Here is a 24,217-nt window from a genome sequence, read left to right on the forward strand (position 1 = left end):
CTGCAACCTCCATCTCCCGAGTTCAAGTGATTCTCCTGCCTCAGCCTCCCAAGTAGCAGGGATTACAGGCTCCCGCCGCCATTCCCAGCTAATTTTTGTATATTTAGTAGAGACAGGGTTTTACCATGTTGGTAAGTCTGGTCTCGAACTCCTGACCTCAGGTGATCCGCCCACGTCAGCCTCCCAAAATGCTGGGATTACAGACATGAGCCACTGCACCTACTGGCCAGGTATTTTTATAGTACTGTCCTCAATGTTGTCATCCCCAGTTTCAAGCTCAGTGTGGTTCCTTCTCCCAGCTAGTGGGTCCAGTTCTCTCCCCAAGGGCAAGGTCCAGCCTCCCTGTGCTCCCATCTCCAGCAGAAGCTCCTTGGAATCAGTTCTTCTGGGTTATCTCAGGGCGGTGGCTGCAATCAGAGCTGATCACATTGCCAGAGCTGATCTCAGGAGAAGAGGCAGAGCCACAGGATGGGTGTGGCCCGGATCCAAGGCAAGGCTGTGGCGGGCGGGCGGCCTCCCAGTTCGGGATGTTCCCAGCGCGTTCCCACCGCTCACACTTGGAGGGAGAAGGGCCTCAAAATAGCTGCTGCTTCCCCAGCACGGCGCTAGGCCAGGGACAGGAATAGACATCTGGGGGTGGCCGCTGCAGCCTCCCTCAAGGACCCTGGGGGACTGGAAATAGGCAGAGGCCAGACCCTCACCAATGTGGAGGGGATAGTACAGCTGTCAATATGCTGTGACCCACCTGTGACAGTCCAGCTCATGGAATATGTGGCCCAGCTGAAGCTAGCTGGTCAGTGGGTCACCAGCTCCAGCCAGACACTGGCCAAGGCCTGCATTGTTAGACCAGTAGGGAGTGTCCTTCAACACTGGCTCCTGTGATCCTCTCAGGGAAGGTGGGAAAACTGAGCCCCGGAGAGAGGTTCACATGCCTGAGATCATGCAGCTGATCCGTTTGGTGAGCAGCAGTCAGACTTACAGGAAAGGCAGGCCTTGGGGCTTTGAGAGCAGTGTAGGGTGCTGGCTAAAGGCTTGGAGGACTCAGACTGCCTGGTTTAAATCCAGCCTCTAGGCTGGGGAGATGGCTTATGCCTGTAATCCCAGCACTTTGGGAGGCCGAGGTGGGTGGATCACCTGAGGTTGGGAGTTTGAGACCCACCTGACCAACATGGAGAAACCCTGTCTCTACTAAAAATACAGAATTAGCTGGGTGTGGTGGTGCACGCCTATAATCCCAGCTCCTCAGGAGGCTGAGGCAGGAGAATCACTTAAACCCAGGAGGCAGAGGTTGCAGTGAGCCTATATCACACCATTGTATTCCAGCCTGGGCAACAAGAGTGAAACTCTGTCTCAAAAAAAAAGAAAAAAAAATCCAGCCTCTACTACCTATGTCCTGCATGCCCTGGGGTCTCAATTCCACCATCTATAAAATGGGCACAAGGAGAGTACCCACCTCCTTTAATGGTTGGGTGGATTATTCTTTGCACTATTATGATTGTTATTGTGTTCTCCCCGGATTCCTTTTTTGTTGTTGTGTTTTGGGGATAGGTTCTTGCTCTGTCTTGCAGGCTTTAGTGCAGTGGCACGATCATAGCTCACTGCAGCCTTGAACTCCGGGGGCTCAAGCAATCCTCTCCTCTTGGCCTCCTATGTAGCTGGGAATATAGGTGCTTGCCACCATGCCTGGCTAATTTATTTATTATTATTATTATTTTTTGAGACGGAATCTTGCTTTGTCGCCAGGCTGGAGTGCAGTGGCGCAATCTTGGCTCACTGCAACCTCCGCCCCTCCTGGGTTCAAGCGATTCTTCCGCCTCAGCCTCCTGAGTAGCTGGGACCACAGGCATGTGCCACCATGCCTGGCTAATTTTTTTGTATTTTTAGTAGAGATGGGGTTTCACCATGTTGGCCAGGATTGTCTCGATCTCTTGACCTCATGATCTGCCCACCTGGGCTCCCAAAGTGCTGGGATTACAGGCATGAGCCACCGCGCCCAGCCGCCTGGCTAATTTTTATTTCTACTTTTAGTAGAGTTGAGGTTTCACGATGTTATCCAAGCTGGTCTTGAACTCCTGACCTCAAGTGATCTTCCTGTCTAGCCCTCCTAAAGTGCTGGGATTATAGGTGTGAGCTACCATGCTGGGTTCAGATTCCTAATTCATTGATTCCTAAGGCATTGCTTGAGCACCTACAGTGTGCCAGGCACAGTGCAAGACCCAGATTATTATAGCTCACAGGGTAAAGAAGAAACCTAGTTAACGTTTCAGGGAGCCTGCCATGTGCTGGCACCTGTGCTAAGTGATTTTTACATGTTATCACATGTACTCCTCATGATAACCTATGAGTGACTATTATCATGCCTAGTTTTTTCTTTTTTTTTGAGATGGAGTCTCGCTTACTCTGTTGCCCAGGCTGGAGTGCAGTGGCACGATCTGGGCTCATTGCAACCTCTACCTCCCAGGTTCAAGCAATTCTCCCTGCTTCAGCTTCCCGGGTAGCTGGGATTACAGATGTGTGAAACCATGCCTGGCTCATTTTTGTATTTTTAGTAGAGACGGGGTTTCCCCATGTTGACCAGGCTGGTCTCAAACTCCCAACCTCAAGTGACCCGCCTGCCTCAGCTTTCCAAAGTGCTGGGATTACAGGCATGAGCCACTGCACCTGGCTATATCATGCCCAGTTTTACAGATGAGTAGAGCAAACATCAGAGAGGTGAAGTCACTCCTTCAGGGTCACATAGCTGGAAGGTAGCAGAGCTAGGATTTGAAACCCAGTTTGCCTGCCTGCACACCCCATGCAAGGAACGACTGCCTGACATTCTTTAGCGGGACACTTTTTTTTTTTTGAGACAGAATCTCACTGTGTCACCCAGGCTGGATTGCAATGGTGCTATCATGGCTCACTGCAGCCTTCACCTTCCTGGGCTCAGGCGAGCCTCTCACCTCAGCCTCCCAAGTAGCTGGGACTACAGGCATGCACCACAATGCCTGGCTAATATTTTCTTGTATTTTGTATAGAGATGGGGTTTTTCCATGTTTCCCAGGCTGGTTTCAAACTCCTGAGCTTGAGTGATATACCTCCTCAGCCTCCGAAAGTGCTGGAATTACAGGGATGAGCCACTGCGCCTGGCCTGGGACACTCTTTATTGGGGAGACAGACATGTGGTTCACTTGTTACTGCCCAGGCGCTGGGCACTTGGAGGAGGGCTCCACGCCCTTGGCCTGGACATTCATGACCTCAGCCCCCAGTGGTCCCTCCCTGGCCTCTGCTCCAGGCCTCTCCAAGTGGCCAGGGCCTTCTTGGGAGAAGCGAGGCTGGGGAATCCTACAGCCCAGTCTCACGCATGCGCCAGTCTCATGTGAGATGTGAGGTCCCAAGCCTGCATTGCAGAATTTCCACCCACCTTCCCCTGAGTTTCCCTGAGTACCTACTGTGTCCCAGGCCTGCACTTCCTTGTGTTCACTCTGAGAACACAAGAAAGACTTTGTCCCTGCTCCGATATTGCTCATTAGGTGGTGAGAGAGGCAGGTTGTTAAAAAGGCTGAGCATGGTGGCTCACGTCTGTAATCCCAGCACTTTGGAAAGCTGAGGTGGGTGGATCACCTGAGGTCAGGAGTTCAAGAGCAGCCCGACCAACATGGTGAAACCCCATCTCTACTAAATACAAAAAATTAGTCAGGCATGGTGGCGGGCACCTGTAATCCCAGCTACTCAGAAGGCTGAGGCAGGAGAATTGCTGGACCCTAGGAGGCAGAGGTTGCAGTGAGCTGAGATCACGCCACTGCACTCCAGTCTGGGCAACAAGAGTGAAACTCCATCTCAAGAAAAAAAAAAAAAGGCAAGAGCAGCTATGGCTCTTGTAAGAACGGGGGCAAACAGGTGCCTAGAGGAGGCATGTACCTCAGCCCAGGTGGTCAGGGAAGGCTTCCTGGAACTGGTGGTGTCTGAGCTGAGGTCTGAAGGAGAAAAAGAGCCAGGGGAAGAGAGAGGAGGTAGGAAAGAGTGTTGTAGGAGGAGGAAACTGCTTGTGCTGAGGAAGGGCTGTACAGAGTTCCAGGAACTGTGTCATAGGGGATAAAGGTGTGGGTGAGCGGGACTAGGGCTGCGGAAACGGGCAGGGACAGGTCCCTCAAGGCCTTGCTGGCCACACTGAGGGCTTGGATACTGAGTTACTTGATCCTTGAGGGCTGAGAGAATGAAATCGGGAGCTAGAAGTTTCCCTCTGGCTGCGGGGAAGGATAGACCTCAGGCGGCTGGACTGGAGGGAGAGGACAGACTCGGATGAGAGTCGTAAGGATAGAGGGAAGTGGATGCCTTTGTAAAGCGCTTAGAGGAAGAACTGGTTGCCTCTTGCTGCATAATAAATCCCCCCAAAACTGTGTGGCTTCAAACACAACACTTTATTGTTTCTCACGATTCTGCGGGTGAGAGGGCAGTTCTGCATCACATGGGGTTGCTGGGATGGCTGGAAGGTCCACACGCCTCACCCACGAGGCTGGCAGGCGTGGTTGGCTGCCAGCTCGGTGCTCAGTTAAGGCTGTTGGTTGGGGGAACTCAGTTTAGTGCATTCGCAATGTTGTGGAACCACCACCTCTTCCCAGTTTCACACTTTGCTGTCACTCCATACCTATATAGCAGTCTCGCCCCATTCTCCCTCCTCCAGCACTGACAACCATTCATCTGCTTTCTGTCTCTGTGGGTTTTCCTATTCCGGACATGTCCGACCCATGGAATCATACCATATGTGACCTTTCGTGTCTGGCTCATTTTACTTAGCATGATGTTGTCAGCGCCCACACATGTGGTAGCATGCGTCAGCGCTTCATCCCTTTTGATGGCTGAATACTATTCCATTGTAGGGCTAGACCACAGTTTGTTTATCCATGCGTCTGTTGATGGACATTGGCTTGTTTCCAGCCTTTGGCTCCTGGGAATCATGCTGCTGTGAGCATTGGTGAACAAGTATCTGTTTGAGTCCCTGCTTTCAGTTCTTTAGGAATGGAATTTCTGTGTCATATGGTAACTCTATGTTTAACTTTTTGAGGAACTGCCAAACTGTTTCCCACAGCAGCTGCACCATTTTACACTCCCAGCCGCAATGTATGAGTGCAATGGGCTGAATGTTCATGTCCTCCCCAAATTCATATGTTTAGATGCTCACCCCCAAAGTGGTGGCGTTAGGAGGTGGGGCCTTTGGGAAGTCAGCAGCCTATGAGAGTGGAGCCCTCATCTGTGGATGAGTGCGCTTAGAAAAGGGGCCCCATAGCTGGGCATGGTGGCTCGTGGCTGTAATCCCAGCTACTTGGGAGGCTGAGGTAGGAGAATTGCTTGAACCGGGACCCGGGAGGCAGAGGTTGCAGTAAGCCAAGATTGTGCCACTGCACTCCAGCCTGGGCTACAGAGTGAGACTCCAGCTGTAGGGTTTCACCATATTGGTCAGGCTGGTCTTGAACTCCTGACATTTTGATCCACCTGCCTTAGCCTCCCAAAGGGCTGGGATTATAGGCGTGAGCCTCTGCGCCGGGCCTATTTTTTCTTAACTCATATTCCTCCACCTCTAGACCCTTCTCCAGGATTTCTTTTGCTTTGGCCTCTGGAACTATACAGCAGACAGTAGTCTTCGTTTCTCCAGATGCCAAAGGATATGACGGTGTATCTGGCTTTGGAAAACACAGGGTCTGCGCTGTGAGCCGCTCCGATGCTTCAGCTGCTTGGGTCAGTCTGTCTCTACTTTCCCCAACACAGATGTCCAGGCAGAGCCTGTGAATGCAAAGTTCCCACATGAGGTTCTCCTTTTTACCATGATGGAGGACAGGAAGAGCTCTGCCTCCTTCTTAAAAGTTAAGGCCATCCTAGTGGGTTATATCTTATTGTGGTTTTGATTTACATTTACTTAATAGCCAATGATGTTGAAGATCTTTTGTGTACACTTTTTGGCCATTTGTATATCTTCTTTGGAAAAATGTCTGTTCACTTACTTGGCCCATTTTTAGGAGGGTTGTTTGTCTTTTTGTTGTTGAGTTCTTTATATTTTCTGGATACTAAATCCTTATCAGATATATGATGTGCAAATATTGCCTCCCATTCTACAGGTTGCCTATTTACTTTCTTGGTAATGTTATTTGATGCAGATACGTTTTTACTTTTTTCTTTTTTTTGAGACGGAGTCTTACTCTGTCACCCAGGCTGGAGTGCAGTGGTGCAATCTCAGCTCACTGCAACCTCTGCCTCCTGGGTTCAGGCGATTCTTCTGTCTCAGCCTTCCAAGTGCGCCACCACACCCAGCTAATTTTTTTTTGTATTTTTAGTAGAGATGTGGTTTCACCATCTTAGACAAGCTGGTCTCGAACTCCTGATCTCGTGATCTACCTGCCTTGGCCTCCCAAAGTGCTGGGATTACAGGCGTGAGCCACCGTGCCTGACCTTTTTTTTTTCTGAAACAGAGTCTTGCTCTGTCACCCAGGCTGGAGTGCAATGGTGCAATCTCAGCTCACTGTAACCTCCGCCTCCCGGGTTCAAGCAATTCTCCTGCCTCAGCCTCCTGAGTAGCTGGGATTATAGGCACATACCACCACGCCTGGCTAATTTTTATATTTTTTGTAGAGATGGGGTTTCACCATGTTGGCCAGGCTGGTCTCAATCTCCTGACCTCGTGATCCACCCACCTCGGCCTCCCAAAGTGCTGGGATTACAGGTGTGAGCCACCACGTGCAGCCAGTTTTTACTTTTCATGAAATCCAACTTATCTGTTTTTTATTTTGTTGATTGTGATTTCAGTGTCATATTGAAGAATCTATTGCTAAATCCTAGATCACAAAGATTTATCCCTATGGTTTATTTATTTATTTCTAAGATAGAGTTTTGCCTTTATTGCCCAGGCTGAAGTGCAATGGCACAATCTTGGCTCACTGCAACCTCTGCCTTCCGAGTTCAAGAGATTCTCCTGCCTCAGCCTCCAGAGTAGCTGGGATTACAGGCCTGCATTGCCACGCCCAGCTGACTTTGTATTTTTATTTATTTATTTATATATTTATTTTATTATTTTTATTTTTTTTTAATATGGGGTTTCACCATGATGGCCAGGCTGGACTTGAACTCCTGACCTCAGGTGATCCACCCACCTCGGCCTCCCAAAGTGCTAGGATTACAGGCGTGAGCCACTGCGCCCGGCTGTTTATTTATTTCTAACTAGAATAACCAGTTTATAATTTTTTACTTTTAGTAGAGACGGGGTTTCACTATGTTGGTCAGGCTGATCTCGAACTCCTGACCTCAGGTGATCCACACACCTCAGCCTCCCAAAGTGCTGGGATTACAGGCGGAGCCACTGTACCCAGCCTTATGGTTTCTTTTAATTGTTCTATGGTGTTAGCTCCTACCTTTATGTCATTCATCTATTTTTTGTTGTTGCTTGTTTGTTTTTGAGACAGCGTCTCACTCTGTCACCCAGGCTGGAGTGCGGTGGCACCATCTCAGCTCACTGCAACCTCCGCCTCCCAGGATCAAGCCATCCTCCCTCAAGCTCCCAAGTAGCTGAGATGCCGGGCACAAAGCCACCCTACCCAGCTTAAGCTCTCTCTCTTTTTTTTTTTTTTTTTTTTTTTTTTTTTTGTAGATACAGGGTCTCACTATGTCTTCTAGGCTGGAGCTCCTGGCTTCAAGCACTCCTCCCGCTTCAGCCTCCCAAAATGCTGGGATTACAGGTGTGAACTGCTGCACCTGGCCAATCTCTACCTCTTTTTTTTTTTTTTTTGAAACAGAGTCTTACTCTGTCACCCAGGCTGGAGTGCAGTTGTGCAATCTCAACTCACTGCAGTCTTCACCTCCTGGTTCAGGCAATTCTCGTGCCTCAGTCTCCCAAGTAGCTGGGACCATGGGCATGTGCCACCACGCCTGGCTATTTTTTGTACTTTTAGTAGAGACAGGGTTTCGCCATGTTTGTCAGGCTGGTCTCGAACTCCTAACCTCAGGTGATCTGCCCACCTTGGCCTCCCAAAATGGTGGGATTACAGGTGTGAGCCACTGTGCCCGGCCTCAATCTCTACCTCTTGTTAGGAGGTCAGCATGCCTTATAGGGAGGGGAAGAATGGTTGGAGACCGTCTTTGGAGAGAGTCTACTACAGGAAGTCTTGGTAATAAATTGGCAGTAGGGGTTGGAAAGAAGAAGAGCAGTAAAAGGCAGGCAGGGTGTCATCCACGTTTCTGGATTGAGCCACTGGCCAGTTAGAGAAGCCTGGGGTAGAGTGAGAGTGAGTGAAGGAAATAATTCAGCCATGGACATGTTGAGTTTGAGCTGCCTTAGGCATCCAGGCCCCAGGAGCCCTGGGAATCGAATACATGATAAACAAAACACAGAAGGGTACTTACGAGGGCCAATTCAATAAATATTTATGGAACTTTTTATGCTAATACAACCTTAACATTTATGTGGTGCTAGCCAGGGGTCAGGCACTTTGCATTTAAAAAATAATTGAGTTATAACATACATATGGTAAAATGCATAAATCTAGGGGGTGGTGGTGTTTTGTGGGGTTGGAGTCTCCCTCTGTTGCCCAGGCTGGAGTGCAGTGGCACGATCTTGGCTCACCGCAACCTTCGCCTCCTAGGCTCAAGCTATTCTCCTGCCTCAGCCTCCTGAGTAGCTGGGATTACAGGCACGTGCCACCAAGCCCGGCTAATTTTTGTATTTTTGGTAGAGATGGGGTTTGGCCATGTTGGCCAGGCTGGTTTCGAATTCCTGAGCTCAAGTGATCCACCCGCCTCGGCCTCCCAAAGTTCCGGGATTACAGGCGTGAGCCACCATACTCGGCCTACAAGTATACCTTTCATTGAATTTTATATATCACCTCCCAGGTAAAGATATAGCACATTTCCAGCCCCAGAAAGCCCCCTCTCAACCATATTATATTAATTTTCACAGTGACCCTATGAAGCAGGTAGTGTGATGATTCCCATTTTTCAGATGATGAAACTGAGACTTAGGTGAAGCCCCTTTCCCAAGACCACGTGGGGTAGAGTCTGAACTCTTAATTTAGGTCTATATTCCTAGGAACGTGGATCCCTTTCCAGCCCCTGAGATTTCTCCCTAAGGCCAGACTCTGGACTTTCAGACCCTCTGAGACCAAGCTGGGGAACACCTCATTCCCTCACTGAGCTGGGACTGGACTCAGGCCTCGGGGGTGGGGGTAGAGGCACCCTGAGGGCAGGAGCTAGGTGGTCCAGTGTCCGCAGGGGAATGGGAGGCCCTCATTTGTGGCTCTGTGGGAAGTACAGGGCCAGGGAGGATATGGATTTAGGGTGAAGAGGGAGGAATGAGACAGGCCTTTCCCTGTACCCATCATCAGGGAGGTGGCCACCTGTGGGTGGTGCTGGCCAAGGACACACAGCAGGTTCCAGTTCAGTCATTTCCCAGCAACGGGCCCTGGGGAAAATCAGCTTTGCCTGCACCTCATCGGCCGATGTGGGGAAAGGAGGGGAGCCACGCCTCTCAGAACCATGTTAGCCCTGCTTCCCAGGCATCCCTCAGACCGGCCAGGAGGATCCTGGGAACGTCCCCTGGGCCTCCTCGAGGAGGACCAAAGAGGCTCCTCCCCAACCCCAGGCGTCTGCCCTGCGTGCCGCTCTGACCTCTTCTGTCCTCTGCGCGAGCTAAAACTGACCTCCTTGCTCTTCTCCCAACCTGTGGGAAGTCTGTGCCTCAGGGCTTTTGCACTCAATGTTCCCTCCATCTGGAACCTTCTGCCTCCTGGATTTCACATGGTGGATGTCTTCTCATGCGTCCTGGCTCAAATGTCACCTCTTTAGAGGGCTCTTCCCTGGACAAATTGCCCTAGTTAGTGCGCTCCTCACCACCCGGCACGATGGTGCCAGATGGCCTGGATTTGAATCACAGCTCCACCTGCTCCAGTGCTGTGTAGCATTGAGCAGCTTACTTAACTCCTCTGTTAAGCCACAGTTTCCTCAGCTGTAAAGTGGGGGTGATGATTGCAGCCCCATCGTGTGGAAACAAGGATCAAGTTATCTCACATCTGTTAGCAATGCCTAAGCATAGCAAATGCTTTAAACATATTAGCTTTTATTCACATAAATGCTTATCCCATGCGGGAATGGTCCTGGGTATCGATTTGTTTACTTGGTTTTTCTATCTCTCCCAATTAGAATGAGCCCCATGAGGCCGGGCACAGTGGCTCACGCCTGTAATCCCAGCACTTTGGGAGGCCGAGGCGAGTGGAAGTTTGAGACTTGCCTGGTCAACACGGGGAAACCCCGTCTCTACTAAAAATACAAAAAATTATCCAGGTGTGGTGGCATATGCCTGTCATCCCAGCTACTCAGGAGGCTGAGGCAGGAGAATTGCTTGAACCCAGGAGGTGGAAGCTTCAGTGAGCTGAGATCACGCCATTGCGCTCTAGCCTTGCCAACAGAGCAAGACTCCCATCTCAAAAAAAAAAAAAGAAAGAATGAGCCCTGTGAAGATGGTGGTTTTATCTATTTTGTTCACTGCTGTATCTCCAGTACGCCAACACTGGCTGGCACACAGTGATAAACGCTGGTTGAATAATCAAATGAATAAACTGGGTTACTAAACGTTGATTAAATAATTGAATAAATGAATAAACCGAGTGACTCGATAATTCTACCTGCAGCTCCCTAAACATGCCATGCTCGCTCTCATTTCCAGGCCTTTGCTTTTGCTGTTCCTTCTGCCTGGAACTATTCACCAGGGGAAGGGAGGGAAGCGACAAAGGGGAGGCCGCCGGGCATCAGCCCAGGTCCCTCTCTTGTCCTCTTCACTGCTGTTGGCACTGGACACTCACCAGAGAACCAGGGAGCAAGAATCTAGACTCTCCAGGACTCAAATCACCTGTTACCGCCCCTTGTTCTGCAACTGGGGAAACTGAGGCCCAGAGGGAGGAAAGAACTCAGCCAAGTTTCCACGGTCAAGGGCAGTGGTCTTTCCTCTGCACTGCACATGTCTCGACCAGAGGCTGTTTCCCACGTGCTTGCTGTATCTGCCTCCCTGCGGGGGTCCCAGATAGAGGCAGCGGTTGAGGGGCTGGGTCCTGCCTGTAGGCCATGGCCTTCCTTTCTGCCCACTGAGGAGCGACCAGGGTGGCCCGGGCTAGTGAATGCTTCTGACTTAGAACCACATGGGTCACAATCCTGACACTTTCACTTATTAGCCATGTGACCTTGGGCTCTCTGAACCTTGGTTCACTACCCTGTAGAATAAGGAGACAAAACCTAACCCTCTTCCCCTAGCATTGCTGGAAATATTTTTTTGTTTGGCTTTGTTTCTTGAGACAGAGTCTCTCTGTCACCCAGGCTGGAGTCACAGTGAATCACAGTTCGCTGCAGCCTCCATCTCCCAGGTTCAAGTGATTCTCCTGTTTCAGCCTCCCAAGTAGCTGGGACTACTGGTGCCTGCCACCATGTCCAGATAATTTTTGTATTTTTAGTAGAGTTGGGGTTTTGCCATGTTAGCCAGGCTGGTCTTGAACTCCTGACCTCAGGTGATCCACTCGCCTCAGCCTCCGCAAGTGCTGGGATTACAGTTGTGAGCCACCGCGCCCAGCTCCTGGAAAGATTTCTATTTTAATAAAAGTTCATATGCATTGAGCATTTACTCTCACTACCCTATGGGGCAGGTATGAATTTTATCCCCATTTTCCAGATGAGGAAACTGAGGCTCAGAATGGGGAAATAACTCTTTGGAGGTCACACAGCTAGTAGGAAGTAGAGCAGGAATTCCAATTCAGGCAGCCTGACTTCAAAGCTCACATGCTTAGCCATATGCGACAGCATCAGGCATACAGTAGGTGCTCAATAGATATTAGCTACTGACGACCCTCTGACCGAGGCCCTAGGAAGACCTTGCTTTCAAATTAGCACCATTTTCCAGGACAAACCACACCTTTTGTTTATTTTCCTCCCCTCTAAGCCCCGCTTGGAGACAAGCCCTCTTAGCAGCCTCTCTCTGAGGGATTTTCAGATTATTCCCATGTTGATTAGTTCCAGTTTCTCTGCTGAAGCAGGAGTTATTTTGGGGCCTCGATGGCTACCTCTGGTTGCCTGTGACCCCCGCCCCGTTGTAGACACCTCTCCCTTCACCTGCACGGTTCATTAGCCACATTCTGATCAGCTGCCGCTCTGGGTGCCCTGCAGCTCTCAGCCCTACCTCGAGGGCCAGCACCTGCTCCCTTGCCCGACTCCTGCTGGGCCCACAGCCACTCCTGCCACCCCACTATTTTGTAGGGATGGAGGATGTCACCTTTTTCTTTATTATTATTTTAATTTTTATTTTTTGACACAGGGTCTCATTCTGTCACCCAGGCTGGAGTGCAGCGAAGTGATTTCGGCTCACTGCAACTGCCGCCGCCCCCACCTATCCCCCACCCCCGGGTTCAAGCGATTCTCCTGCCTCAGCCTCCCAAGTAGCTGGGACTAGAGGCATGTGCCACCATGCACCGCTAATTTTGTCATCTGTTTTGTAATCCTCAGTCCCCAACTTTGTCTCAGAGCCATGACCCTCCCTCCAATTCCAGGATTTTCCCAGACTTGAGCAAAAGCTCACACACCATTTGGATGCAAATGTGTTTGGCTGGTGTTCCCACTCCCTGTTCCTGTGGGAACCCAGTCCTCAATGTCATTCAGCCTGGGGTGGGAGCGGTAAAAACTCCCAAGGATGCATTTTCTGTGATGTATATTTTACCACAATTAAAATTCCCAAGGGGTCACAGGACGCCTCCCCGCCTCTGCCACCATGTTATGTCACCATGCGTGGGGCCCACGTCACAGGCACGGGGTGTGGGTTCTTCGGTAGCTGTCTGTTCTCTCTCTGCTCCTGGCTCTTCTTTCCAGCTCTGCGCTCTGCCTCTGCCAGGGCCGCCTGCAGGCCTTGCTTGCTTTTCAAAAATAACTCTTGAGTCTCTCACTGAGGTTGGGGGCTGCTTCCTGGGTGTCCCGGGCTGTGTGTTAATCCTTCCAATGCAAGACTTCCTGAAGCTTAGACTCCAGGCTGGGCAGGGGATCTGGTCACCAGTGTCTGGCTGAAGTAGTTCAGATACTGACCTGCTGTTCCAGCACCTACGGTAGGTGGGGGTAGGTCCTCCCCGGTGCCCACCAAGTCATTCATTCACTCATTTATTCAGATATTTATCACGCATCCACAAGTGCCTATTGGCTGCTGAGCACCCTGATGGGGGGTCCCTGTTGATTTCCCATTTGCTCCTCTTTGAATTTCTATTTCCTTCTCTAAAGTAGGATTTATTTATTTATTTAGCTCACTGCAGCCTCTAGCCTCTACCTCTTGGGCTCCATTGATCCTGTCGCTTCAGCCTCCCAAGTATATGGGACTACAGGCAGTTGCCACCATGCCCAACTAATTTTGTTTAAGTTCTGTAAACATGAGGTCTTGCTATTGCCTAGGCTGGTCTCAAACTCCTGGGCTCAAGGGATCCTTCTCCCTCAGCCTCCCAAAGTGCTGGGATTACAGGCATGAGCCACCGTGCCCAGCTAAATAGGAGTTCCTAAATTGGGGTGGCCAGTCAGTCCCAGTGGGAAACAGATGGCATTCTCATATTGGGTAACTTAAGGAAGGCTGACTAAAGGGGTTATTTAGGTGTGGACAAGGTGTACAGAAATCGCAGGGAATAGTGCAGTGCTGAGACTAGTTATAATGGGAGAGCTGTTACCTCCTTAGACATGGCAGGGAGCAGTTTTCACTGGCCAGAAAGTTGTGTGGAGAGAGTCACTTTAAGAGAAGCTGTTGGCCAGACAAGGGGGCTCATGCCTGTAATCCTAGCACTCTGGGAGGCTGAGGTGGGTGGATCACTTGATGTCAGGAGTTCGAGACCAGCCTGGCCAACATGGTGAAACCCCAGCTCTACTGAAAATACAAAATGAGCCGGGCATGGTGGCGGGCGCCTGTAGTCCCAGCTATTCAGGAGGATGAGGTAGGAGACTTGCTTGAACCTAGAGGTTTGAGTGAGCCAAGATTGCGCCACTGCACTCCAGCCTGGGTGACAGATCGAGACTTTATCTCAAAAAAAAAAAAAAAAGAAAAGTAAGCTGTGACCTCTGTTAAGGGACAGCCAGCCTGAGGTGCCCTGCAGGAGGAAGCAGATGTATAAATACCCTGAGTCACTCCACCTTCTCCCTTCTATCTCTTCCCGGAGCCTCCTCCTTGGCCAAACCAGATTAGAAGCCAGAGGATATGGAAGGCTGTTTGTGGAGTCTGAACAGCTGAGTCTCCCTGGGCTGGGAAAGTGCTCTAGGTGGGCAAATGGAGGATATCCAGCCTCTTACCTGCCAATAGTAATGGCGATAGGAATAGTAAGCCATAGAATATATACTTAATAAATGTTAGTTGTTATACTGGTAGTGTTCATATTAGTTTATTAACTGCTATGTAACAAATTACCCAAAACTTAATGGTCTTAAATAATAATATTTATTACCTTACATGGTTTCTGTGGGCCAGGAATTGGGAGCAGCTTAACTGAGCGGTTCTGGTTCATGAAGCTGTGGTCATGGGTACCAAAAAAAAAAAAAAAAGAAAGAAAGAATGAATAACAGCCTGGGCAACATGGCAAAATCCTGTCTCTACTCCCCCTGAAGCCCCCCGATCCCAAATTAGCCAGGCATGGTGGTGCACGTCTGTAGTCCCAGCTACTTGGGAGGCTGAGGTGGGAGGATGGCTTGAGCTTGGAGGTGGAGGCTGCAGTGAGATGAGATTGCGCCACTGCACTCCAGCCTGGGTGACAGAGTGAGAGACCCTGTCTCAAAAAAATAAATAAATGAAAAAGAAAAGTGAATGAATGAATAAGACCTAGTATTTGATAGCACAACAGGATGTGACTATGGTCAATAATATATATATTTGTTGTTATATTTTAGCTTTTTAATTTTATTTATTTAGTATTTTTATTTTTTTGAGTTGGAGTCTTGCTCTGTTGCACAAGCTGGAGTGCAGTGGTGCAATCTCAGCTCACTGCAATCTTTATCTCCTGAGTTCAAGCCATTCTTCTGCCTCCATCTCCTGAGTAGCTGGGACTACAGGCATGTGCCACCATGCCTGGCTAAGTTTTTGTATTTTTAGTAAAGATGGGGTTTTACCATGTTGGCCAGGCTGTTCTCAAACTCCCGACCTCATGTGATCTGCCCGCCTTGGCCTCCCAAAGTGCTGGGATTACAGGCCTGAGCCATCGTGCCTGGCCTAATAATTTAAATGTACATTTAAAAGTAACTCAGAGAGGCCGGGCGTGGTGGTTCATGCCTGTAGTCCCAGCACTTTGGGAGACTGAGGTGGGCGGATCGAGAGGTCAGGAGATCGAGACCATCCTGGCTAACATGGTGAAATCCCATCTCGACTAAAAATACAACATTAGTTGGACCTGGTGGTGTGCGCCTGTAGTCCCAGCTACTCGGGAGGCTGAGGCAGGAGAATTGCTTGAATCTGGGAGGCAGAAGTTGCAGTGAACCAAGATCACGCCAGCTTGGTGACAGAGGGAGACTCTGTCCCAAAATAAAAAAACAAAACAAAAAACTCAGAGAGTGTGATTGGGTTGTTTGCAATGCGAAGGATAAATGCCTGAAGGGATATGTACCCCATTTACTGTGATGTGCTTATTTCACATTTTATGCCTATATCTGAACATCTCATGTGCCCCATAAATATATATACCTGCTATGTACCCACAAAAGTAAAAAAACTAAATAAAATACTTAGGTTTAAAGAAAGTCAGCCAGTCACCCAAAGGCTTGCCTGGGATTGAAGGATGTACTTGGCTCACCTACATGGCTGTCAGGCTGGTGCTGGCTGCTGGCAGGAGGAATTAGTTCCTTGCCATCCAGACCTTTCCATAGGGCTGCTTGAGTGTCCTCATGGCATGGTGGTTGGCTTCCCCACGAGAGTAATCAGGCCCGGTGCAGTGGCTCATGCCTGTAATCCCAACACTTTGGGAGGCTGAGGCGAGTAGATCACTTGAGGTCAGGCGTTCAAGACCAGCCTGGCCAACATGGTGAGACCTATCTTTACTAAAGATACAAAAATTAGCTAGGTGTGGTGGCGGACACCTGTAATCTCTGCTACTCGGGAGGCTGAGGCTGGAGAATCTCTTGAACCTGGGAGGCAGGAGTTGCAGTGAGTTGAGATCATGCCACTGTGCTCCAGGCTGGGCGACAGAGCGAGACTCTGTCTCAAAAAAAAAAAAAAAGAAAAAAAGAAAAAGAGTGATCAATGTGTTTTATGGCCTCCTTCATCTCAAAAACCACAGGCTGTCATTTCCACAATCTGCTATTGGCCACACTGGTCAGCCCTATTCAATGCAGAGGGGCTTGAATCCCAGGAAGTAGAAACCACTGGAGGGCTTCATGGAGGTTGGCTCCCAAGGTTCTCAATAAATTAACTCATTTAAATTCCATTGGTGGCTCACACCTGTAATCCCAGCACTTTAGGAGGCTGAGGTGGGAGGACCACTTGAGGTCAGGAGTTTGAGACCAGCCTGGCTAACATGATGAAACCCCATCTCTACTAAAAATACAAAAATTAGCTGGGTGTGGTGGCAGGTGCCTGTAATCCTAGCTACTCAGGAGGCTGAGGCAGGAGAATCACTTGAACCCAGGAGGCAGAGGTTGCAGTGAACCGAGGTTGCACCACTGCACTCCATTCCATTTAAGTCTCAAAAACCCTTTGGGGCTATCTAAAAAACTAAAAACAAAGATCCTATAAGAGAATTATTATTATTATCACTTTACTATTAAAGGAAGTATTATTCTCACTTTTCAGATGAGAAAATAGTCACAGATAAATGAAATAGCTTGCCCAAGATTGTAAACTAGGAAGTGGCAGAGCCAAGAATTGAACCCAGGTGAAGTTTTTTTTTTTTTTTTTGAGATGAATTCTCATTCTGTCACCTAGGCTGGAGTGCAGTAGTGCAATTTCGGCTCTGCAACATCCACCTCCCAGGTTCAAGTGATTCTCCAGCCTCATCCTCCCAAGTAGCTGGGATTACATGCATGCGCCACCATGCCTAGCTAATTTTCGTATTTTTAGTAGACCCGGGGTTTCACCGTGTTGGCCAGGCTGGTTTCAAACTCCTGACCTCAGGTGATCCACCCACCTTGGCCTCCCAAAATGCTGGGATCACAGGCGCGAGCCTGTCCTGGCCCAGAATATTTTCATCCCCCAATTTTTCCCTCATGCCTCTTTGCAGTCCATCCTCCTGGCCCTATTCTAGGTAATCACCCATCTGCTATCTTTCACTAAATTCAACTGATAAGAACAGATACTGCCAATGGGGTGGCTCACACCTCTAATCCCAGCAATTTGGGAGGGTGAGGCGGGCAGATAACCTGAGGTCGGGAGTCTGAGACCAGCCTGGTTCAAACGATCCTCTTGCCTTAGCCTCCTGAGTAGCTGGGACTACAGGTACGAATCACCATGCCCAGTTAATTTTCTTTTTCTTTCTTTTTTTTTTTTTTTTCTGTAGAGATGGAGGTCTCATTATGTTGCCCAGACTGGCCTCAAACTCCTGGCCTCAAGAGATTCTCCTGCCTTGGCCTCCCAAAGTGCTGAGATTACAGGTGTGAGCCACTGTGCCTGGCCTAGTAATTACTTATTTTTTTATTGCTCAATACTATTCCACTGTATCAATATAACACAGGTCATTTATTCACTTCTCTTGTTAAGTGACATTTGGGTTGTCTCCAGTTTGGGGCCTTTTGAATAAAGCTGCTATGAGGTTCATGTATGCCTTTTGCGTGGACAGATATTTTCACTGGTCTCAGGCAAATAGCTAGGAGAATTACTAGATCATATGGGAAGTATATATTTAACTTTATAAGAAACTGCTAAACTTTTCCAATGTAATTGTGCCATTTTACACTCCCACCCGCAGCTTAAGAGAGCTCCAGTTGCTCCATGTCCTCGCCAACACTTTGTATCATCAATCTTGTTAATTTTAGCCATTCTAGTCTATGTGTAGTGGTGTCTTATTATGGTTTTAATTTGTACTCCCCTGCCGACTAAAGAGATTGAGCATCTTTTCATCATGCTTATTTGCCATTTGTATGTCTTTTTCTGTGAAGTATTTGTTCGGTTATTTAGCCTATTTTTTTTTACTGGGTGTGATGGTTAATACTGAGTGTCAACTTGACTGGAGTGAAGGATGCAAAGTATTGTTCCTGGGTGTGCCTGAGAGGTTGTTGCCAAAGGAGACTGTCATTTGGGTCAGTGGACTGGGAGAGGCAGACCCACCCTGAATCTGGGAGGGCACCCTCTAATCAGCTGCCAGCGTGGCTAGGATAAAGCAGGCAGAAGAAGGTGGAAGGAGCCCACTTGCTGAGCCTTCTGGCCTTCATCTTGCTCCTGTGCTGGATGCTTCCTGCCCTTGAACATTGAACTCCCAAGTTTTCAGCTTTTGGACTCTTGGATTTACCCCAGTGATTTGCCAGGGGCTCTTGGGCCTTCGGCCACAGACTTAAGGCTGCACTGTGGGCTTCCCTACTTTTGAGGTTTTGGGGCTCAGACTGGCTTTGTTGCTCCTCAGCTTATAGGCGGCCTATTGTGGGACTTCACCTTGTGATCGTGTGAATCAATACTCCTTAATAAACTCCCCTTCGTATGTACATCTGTCCTATTCTGTCCCTTTAGAGGATCCTGAAAATACAGATTTTGGTATTTTGAACCGAGAATGGGGTAGTTCTAGAGAAACATAATTTTTTTTTTTTTTGGATGGAGTTTCGCTCTTGTTGCCCAGGCTGGAGTGCAATGGCGTGATCTCGGTTCACTGCAATCTCTACCTCCCAGGTTCAAGAAAGTCTTCTGTCTTAGCCTCCAGAGTAGCTGGGATTACAGGCTCCTGTCATCATGCCTGGCTAATTTTTTTTTGTATTTTTGGTAGAGATGGGGTTTTACCATGTTGGCCAGGCTGGTCTTGATTTCCTGACCCCAGGTGATCCACACATCTTAGCCTCCCAAAGTGTTGGGATTACATGTGTGAGCCACCACACCTGGCTGAGGAACAGAATTTTAAGGATGGATTTCTTTAGTTGATTTTGGGGTTTCTGGAGTTGGCTGCTTAATCTGATTAGACCCAAAAATGCTAAAGACTTTACTTCTTTTTTTTTTTTTTTTTTGAGACGGAGTTTCGCTCTTGCTCACTGCAACCTCTGCCTCCTAGGTTCAGGCAATTCTGCCTTGGCCTCCTGAGTAGCTGGGATTACAGGCATGTGCCACTGTGCCCGGCTAACTTTAGTATTTTTAGTAGAAATAAGGTTTCATTCTTTTTATTTTTTATTTGACACTGAGTCTTCCTCTGTCACCAGGCTGGAGTGCAGTGGCACAATCTTGGCTCACTGTAATCTCCACCTCCCAGGTTCAAGGGATTATTCTGCCTCAGCCTCCCAAGTAGCTGGGACTACAGGCAGGTGCCACCATGCCCGGCTAATTTTTGTATTTTAGTAGAGATGGGGTTTCACCATGTTGGCTGGGCTGGTCTCGATCTCTTGACCTCATGATCCATGAACCTTGGCCTCCCAAAGTGCAGGGATTACAGGCATGAGCCACCGCACCCAACCAAAACAGGGTTTCTCCATGTTGGCCAGACTGGTCTCGAACTCCTGACCTCAGGTGATCAGCCCGCCTTGGCCTCCCAAAATGCTGGCACTACAAGCGTGAGCCACCATGCTTCTAATAGTATGAAGAACACTGATAGTCCTTGGCATGAACTGTTTAGAGAGTTATGCAAAATAAATGCTTTTTATACTCCTGATTTACCACTCATGAGAGACAAGGAGTTTAGTAACTCTATACCTAACACCTTTGACCAAAGAATATAATAAAGTTGGTTGATTGCCTCTAAGTTTGCTGAACAAAGTGATGAAAGAAAAGGATGAGCACAGGGATTCTAACTTCTCTCCAGAAGCACATATTGAGCCTCAAGTCTTCTAAAATTGCCCTGAGAGTCTTATCTCCTGTAGATGAAGGGCTGAAATTGTGGAAAACCAGACACAGGCTCTTATCATGAGAGTGGCTGACCTGCAACGAAAGGTGTGTGCACAGCCTCACCAGGTGTTTACTGTTAAAGTGAGGGCATTGATTGGAAAGGAATGGGACCCTGAAACTTGGAATGGGGACATGTCGGAGGACCCTGATGAAGCTGGGATCACTGACCTTGCAAACTCTGATGACCCTTTTTTGCCAGAGGAAACAGCCTCCCACCCTCAGTGGTGGCAACATCCCTTCCCCCCCACCCCACCCATGCTGCCATCAGCCTGTCCACCTTTGTGTGAGGAAATTAACCCTGCACTGCCTGAGGCAACAGTGATGGCCCCCCGAGGCAGTTGCCAGGCAAGACTGCTGATTCTCCTCAGGAGCCACCCCCAACACCCCTGTCTGCTTCTAGATCCATAACTAGACTCAAGTCCCGGCAGGCCCCTAGAGGTGAGGTTCAGAGTGTGACCCCCAAGGGGGTGTGCTACCCTCCAAAAGAACTGCTTGAGTTTTTTAACTTATATAAGCAAAAATCTGGAGAACAGGGATGGGAATGGGTATTAAGGGTGTGGGATAATGGTGGAAGAACCATAAAATTGGATCAGGCTGAATTTATTGATTTGAACCCACTAAGCAGGGATCCTGCATTTAATGTTGCAGCTTGGGGAGTTAAAAAATGTTCTGTTGATTTGCTTGTTAGCTGAAATATGGATCAAAAGATGGCCCACTGTGAGTGGTCTGGAAATGCCTGATCTCCCTTGGTTTAATGTGGAGGAAGGGATCCAAAGGCTTAGGGAGACTGGGATGGTGGGGTGGATTAGTCACTTTAGACCAACTTATCCCTGCTGGAGGGTCCAGAAGACATACCCTTCACCCTTCACAGTACTTTGTGAAATAGATTTGAGAGGGGAGCACCTGAATCCCTGAAGGCTCTGTGATTGCTTTTCTCTGTATGCCAGATCTTACAGTGGGAACTGCAGTCACTCAATTAGAAAATTTAAACGCAATAGGAATAATTGGATCCTGAGGTGTCAGGGGCCAAGTGGCAGCACTCAACTGTCAGAAGCTAGGTGGGTATAGTTACCATAATGGACGGCAGAGGCAAAGCAGCAATCAGAATAGTCTGATTTGTGTAGAGCTCTGGCATTGGCTAATTCATCAGTGTTCCTAGAAGGGAAATTGATAGGAAGCCTACTGTATTCTAACTTAATTTGGATAAGCAGAAAACTCCAAGGTCAAGTGGACAAAAGACTAATTTGAATTGTAAAAACAGAGAATCACGGCCCCTCAATCAATTTCCAGACTTGAACCAGTTTATAGACCCAGAACCCCTTGAATGAAGGGGAGGCCAAGTCCCCTTGAGGAAGAACCCCACTATATTGATTGTGGGGTTTGGCCCTCCCTTGAGGGATGCCAAGTCCCCTTGAGGCCTCCTATACCCACAATTTATACTGTTAATCTTTCTTCCATCTGTTCCCAGACAGACCTCTTTTTACCAGGGTAACTGTGCATTGGGGAAAGGGGAATGATCAGACTTTTGGGGGACTACTGGACACTAGTTCTGAGCTGATGTTGATTCCAGGAGATCCAAAATGTCATTGTGGTCCTTCAGTTAAAGTAGGGGCTTATGGAGGTCAGGTAAGTAATGAAGTTTTAGCTCAGGTCTGACTTTCAGTGGTTCCATTGGGTCCCTGAACTCATCCTATGGTTATTTCCCCAGTGCCAGATTACATGATTGGCATAGACATACTTAGCAGCTGGCAGAACCCCACATTAGCTCCCTGACTGGTAGGGTAAGGGCTACTATGGTGGGAAAGGCCAAATGGAAGCCATTTGCACTGCCTCTACCTAGAAAAATCGTAACTCAAAAACAACACCACATCGCTGGAGGGACTGCAGAGATTAGTGGCACCATCAAGGGCTCGAAAGATGCAAGGGTGATGATTCCCACCACATCCCCGTTCAACTCTCCCATTTGGCCTGCGCAGAAGACAGATGGATCTTGTAGAATGACAGTGGATTATCCTAAGCGTAACCTAGTGGTGACTCCTATTGCAGCTGCTGTACCAGATGTGGTTTCATTGCTTGAACAAATTAACACCTCCTGGTACTTGGTATGGAGCCATTGATTTGGCAAATGCATTTTTCTCCATACCTGTCTGTAAGGCTTACCTGAAGCAACTTGCCTTCAGCTGGCAAGGCCAGCAGTATACCTTCACTGTCCTACCTCAGGGGTATATCACCGCCCTGGCTTTGTATCATAATCTTGTTCTCAGAGATCTTGATCATTTTTCCCTTCCACAAGATATCACACTGGTCCATTACGTGATGACTTTATGCTGATTGGGTCCAGTGAGTGAGACATAGCAAATGCCCTCATCTTATTGGTGAGACGTTTGCCTGCCAAGGGATGGGAAATAAATCTGACTAAAATTCAGGAAGCTTCTACCTTGGTAAAATATCTAGAGGTCCAGTGGTGTGAGGCCTGTCGAGATATTCCTTCTAAGGTGAAGGATAAGCTGCTGCATTTGGCCTCTCCTGCGACCAAGAACAATGCCTAGTGGGCCTATTTGGATTTTGGAGGCAACACATTCCTCATTTGGGCATGTTATTCTGGCCCATTTATTGAGTGACCCGGAAGGCTGCCAGTTTTGAGTGGGGTCCAGAACAGGATAAGGCTCTGCAACAGGTCCAGGCTGCTGTGCAAGCTGCTCTGCCACTTGGGCCGTATGACCCAGCAGATCCAATGGTGCCTGAGGTTTCAGGGGCAGGTAGGGATGCTGTCTGGAGCCTTTGGCAGCCCCCATAGGGAAATCACAGTGGAGGTGGGAGCAAGGCCCTGATATGTTCTGCAGATAACTACCCTTCTTTTGAGAGACAGCTCTTGGCCTATTACTGGGCTTTAGTAGAAACTGAACATTGATGATGGGTCATCAAGTCACCATGCAACCTGAACTGCCTGCCGTGAACTGGGTGCTTTCTGACTTATCTAGTCATTAAGTTGGGCATGCACAGCAGCATTCCATCATCAAATGAAAGTGGTATATATATGATGGGGCTGAGCAGGTCCTGAAGGCACAAGTAATTTACATGAAGAAGTGGCTCAAATGCCTGTGGCCTCCACTCCTGCCACTCTGCCTACTCTCCCGTTGCCTGCACTGATGGCCTCATGAAGAGTTTCCTCTGATCAGTTGACAGAGGAAGAGGAGACTAGGGCCTGATTTACAGATGGTTCTGCAAGATATGTGGGCACCACCCGAAAGTGGACAGCTGCAGCACCACAGCCCCTTTCAAGGACATCCCTGAAGGACAGTGGTGAAGGGAAATCTTCCCAGTGGACAGAACTTCACATACTATACCTGACTGTGTACTTTGCGTGGTAGGAGAAGTGGCCAGATGTGTGATTATGTACTGATTAACAGGCTGCAGCCAGTGGTTTGGCTGGATGGCCAGGGACTTGGAAGATGCACGGCTGGAAAATTGGTGACAAAAAATTTGGAGAAGAGGTATATGGATGGAACCCTCTGAGTGGTCAAAACTGTGAAGATATTTGTATCCATGTGAATGCTCACCAAAGGGTGACCTCAGCAGAGTAGGATTTTAATAATCAGGTAGATAGGATGACTCATTTTGTAGACACCACACAGCCTCTTTCCCAGCCACCCCTGTCATCGCCCAATGGACCCATGAACAAAGTGGCCATGGTGGCAGGGATGGAGGTTACACATGGGTTCAGCAATGTGGACTTCCACTAGCCAAGGCTGACCTGGCTACAGCTACTGCTGAGTGCCCAATGTGCCAGCAACAGAGACCAATGCGGAACTCTTGATATGGCACCATTCCTCAGGGTGATCAGCCAGCTACTTGATGGCGGGCTGAGTATATTGGACCTCTTCTATCATGGAAAGGGGAATGGTTTGTCCTCACAGGAATAGACACTTAACTCCAGATATGGTTTTACCTATCCTGCATGCAATGCTTCTTCCAAAACAACCATCCGTGGACTCACAGAATGCCTTATCCACCATCATGGTATTCCACACAGCATTGCCTATGACCAGACCAAGGCACTCACTTTACAGCTAAAGTGTGGCAGTGGGCTCGTGCTCATGGAATTCACTGGTCTTACCATGCTCCCCATCATCCCAAAGCATCTGGATTGATAGAATGATGGAATGGCCTGTCAAAGTCACAATTACAATGCCAACTAGGTGACAATAC

At 48.7% G+C, this 24,217-nt stretch overlaps 1 long non-coding RNA gene across 1 annotated transcript in view; it reads left to right on the forward strand.

Moving 5' to 3' along the window:
• Positions 1–10,189, forward strand: part of LOC116525762 — a 21,941-nt gene extending 11,752 nt beyond the window's left edge. Inside the window, exons 2-3 of the long non-coding RNA XR_004257809.1 lie at positions 5,574–5,715; positions 10,159–10,189. This is a non-coding gene — a long non-coding RNA (uncharacterized LOC116525762). The remainder of the gene's footprint in view (positions 1–5,573; positions 5,716–10,158) is intronic.
• The last annotated feature ends 14,028 nt before the right edge of the window (positions 10,190–24,217 follow it).

Source organism: Sapajus apella, unplaced genomic scaffold (genome assembly GCF_009761245.1).
Source record: "Sapajus apella isolate SASKATOON/1434 unplaced genomic scaffold, GSC_monkey_1.0 scaffold2, whole genome shotgun sequence".
In the NCBI taxonomy this organism is placed as follows: Eukaryota; Metazoa; Chordata; class Mammalia; order Primates; family Cebidae; genus Sapajus; species Sapajus apella.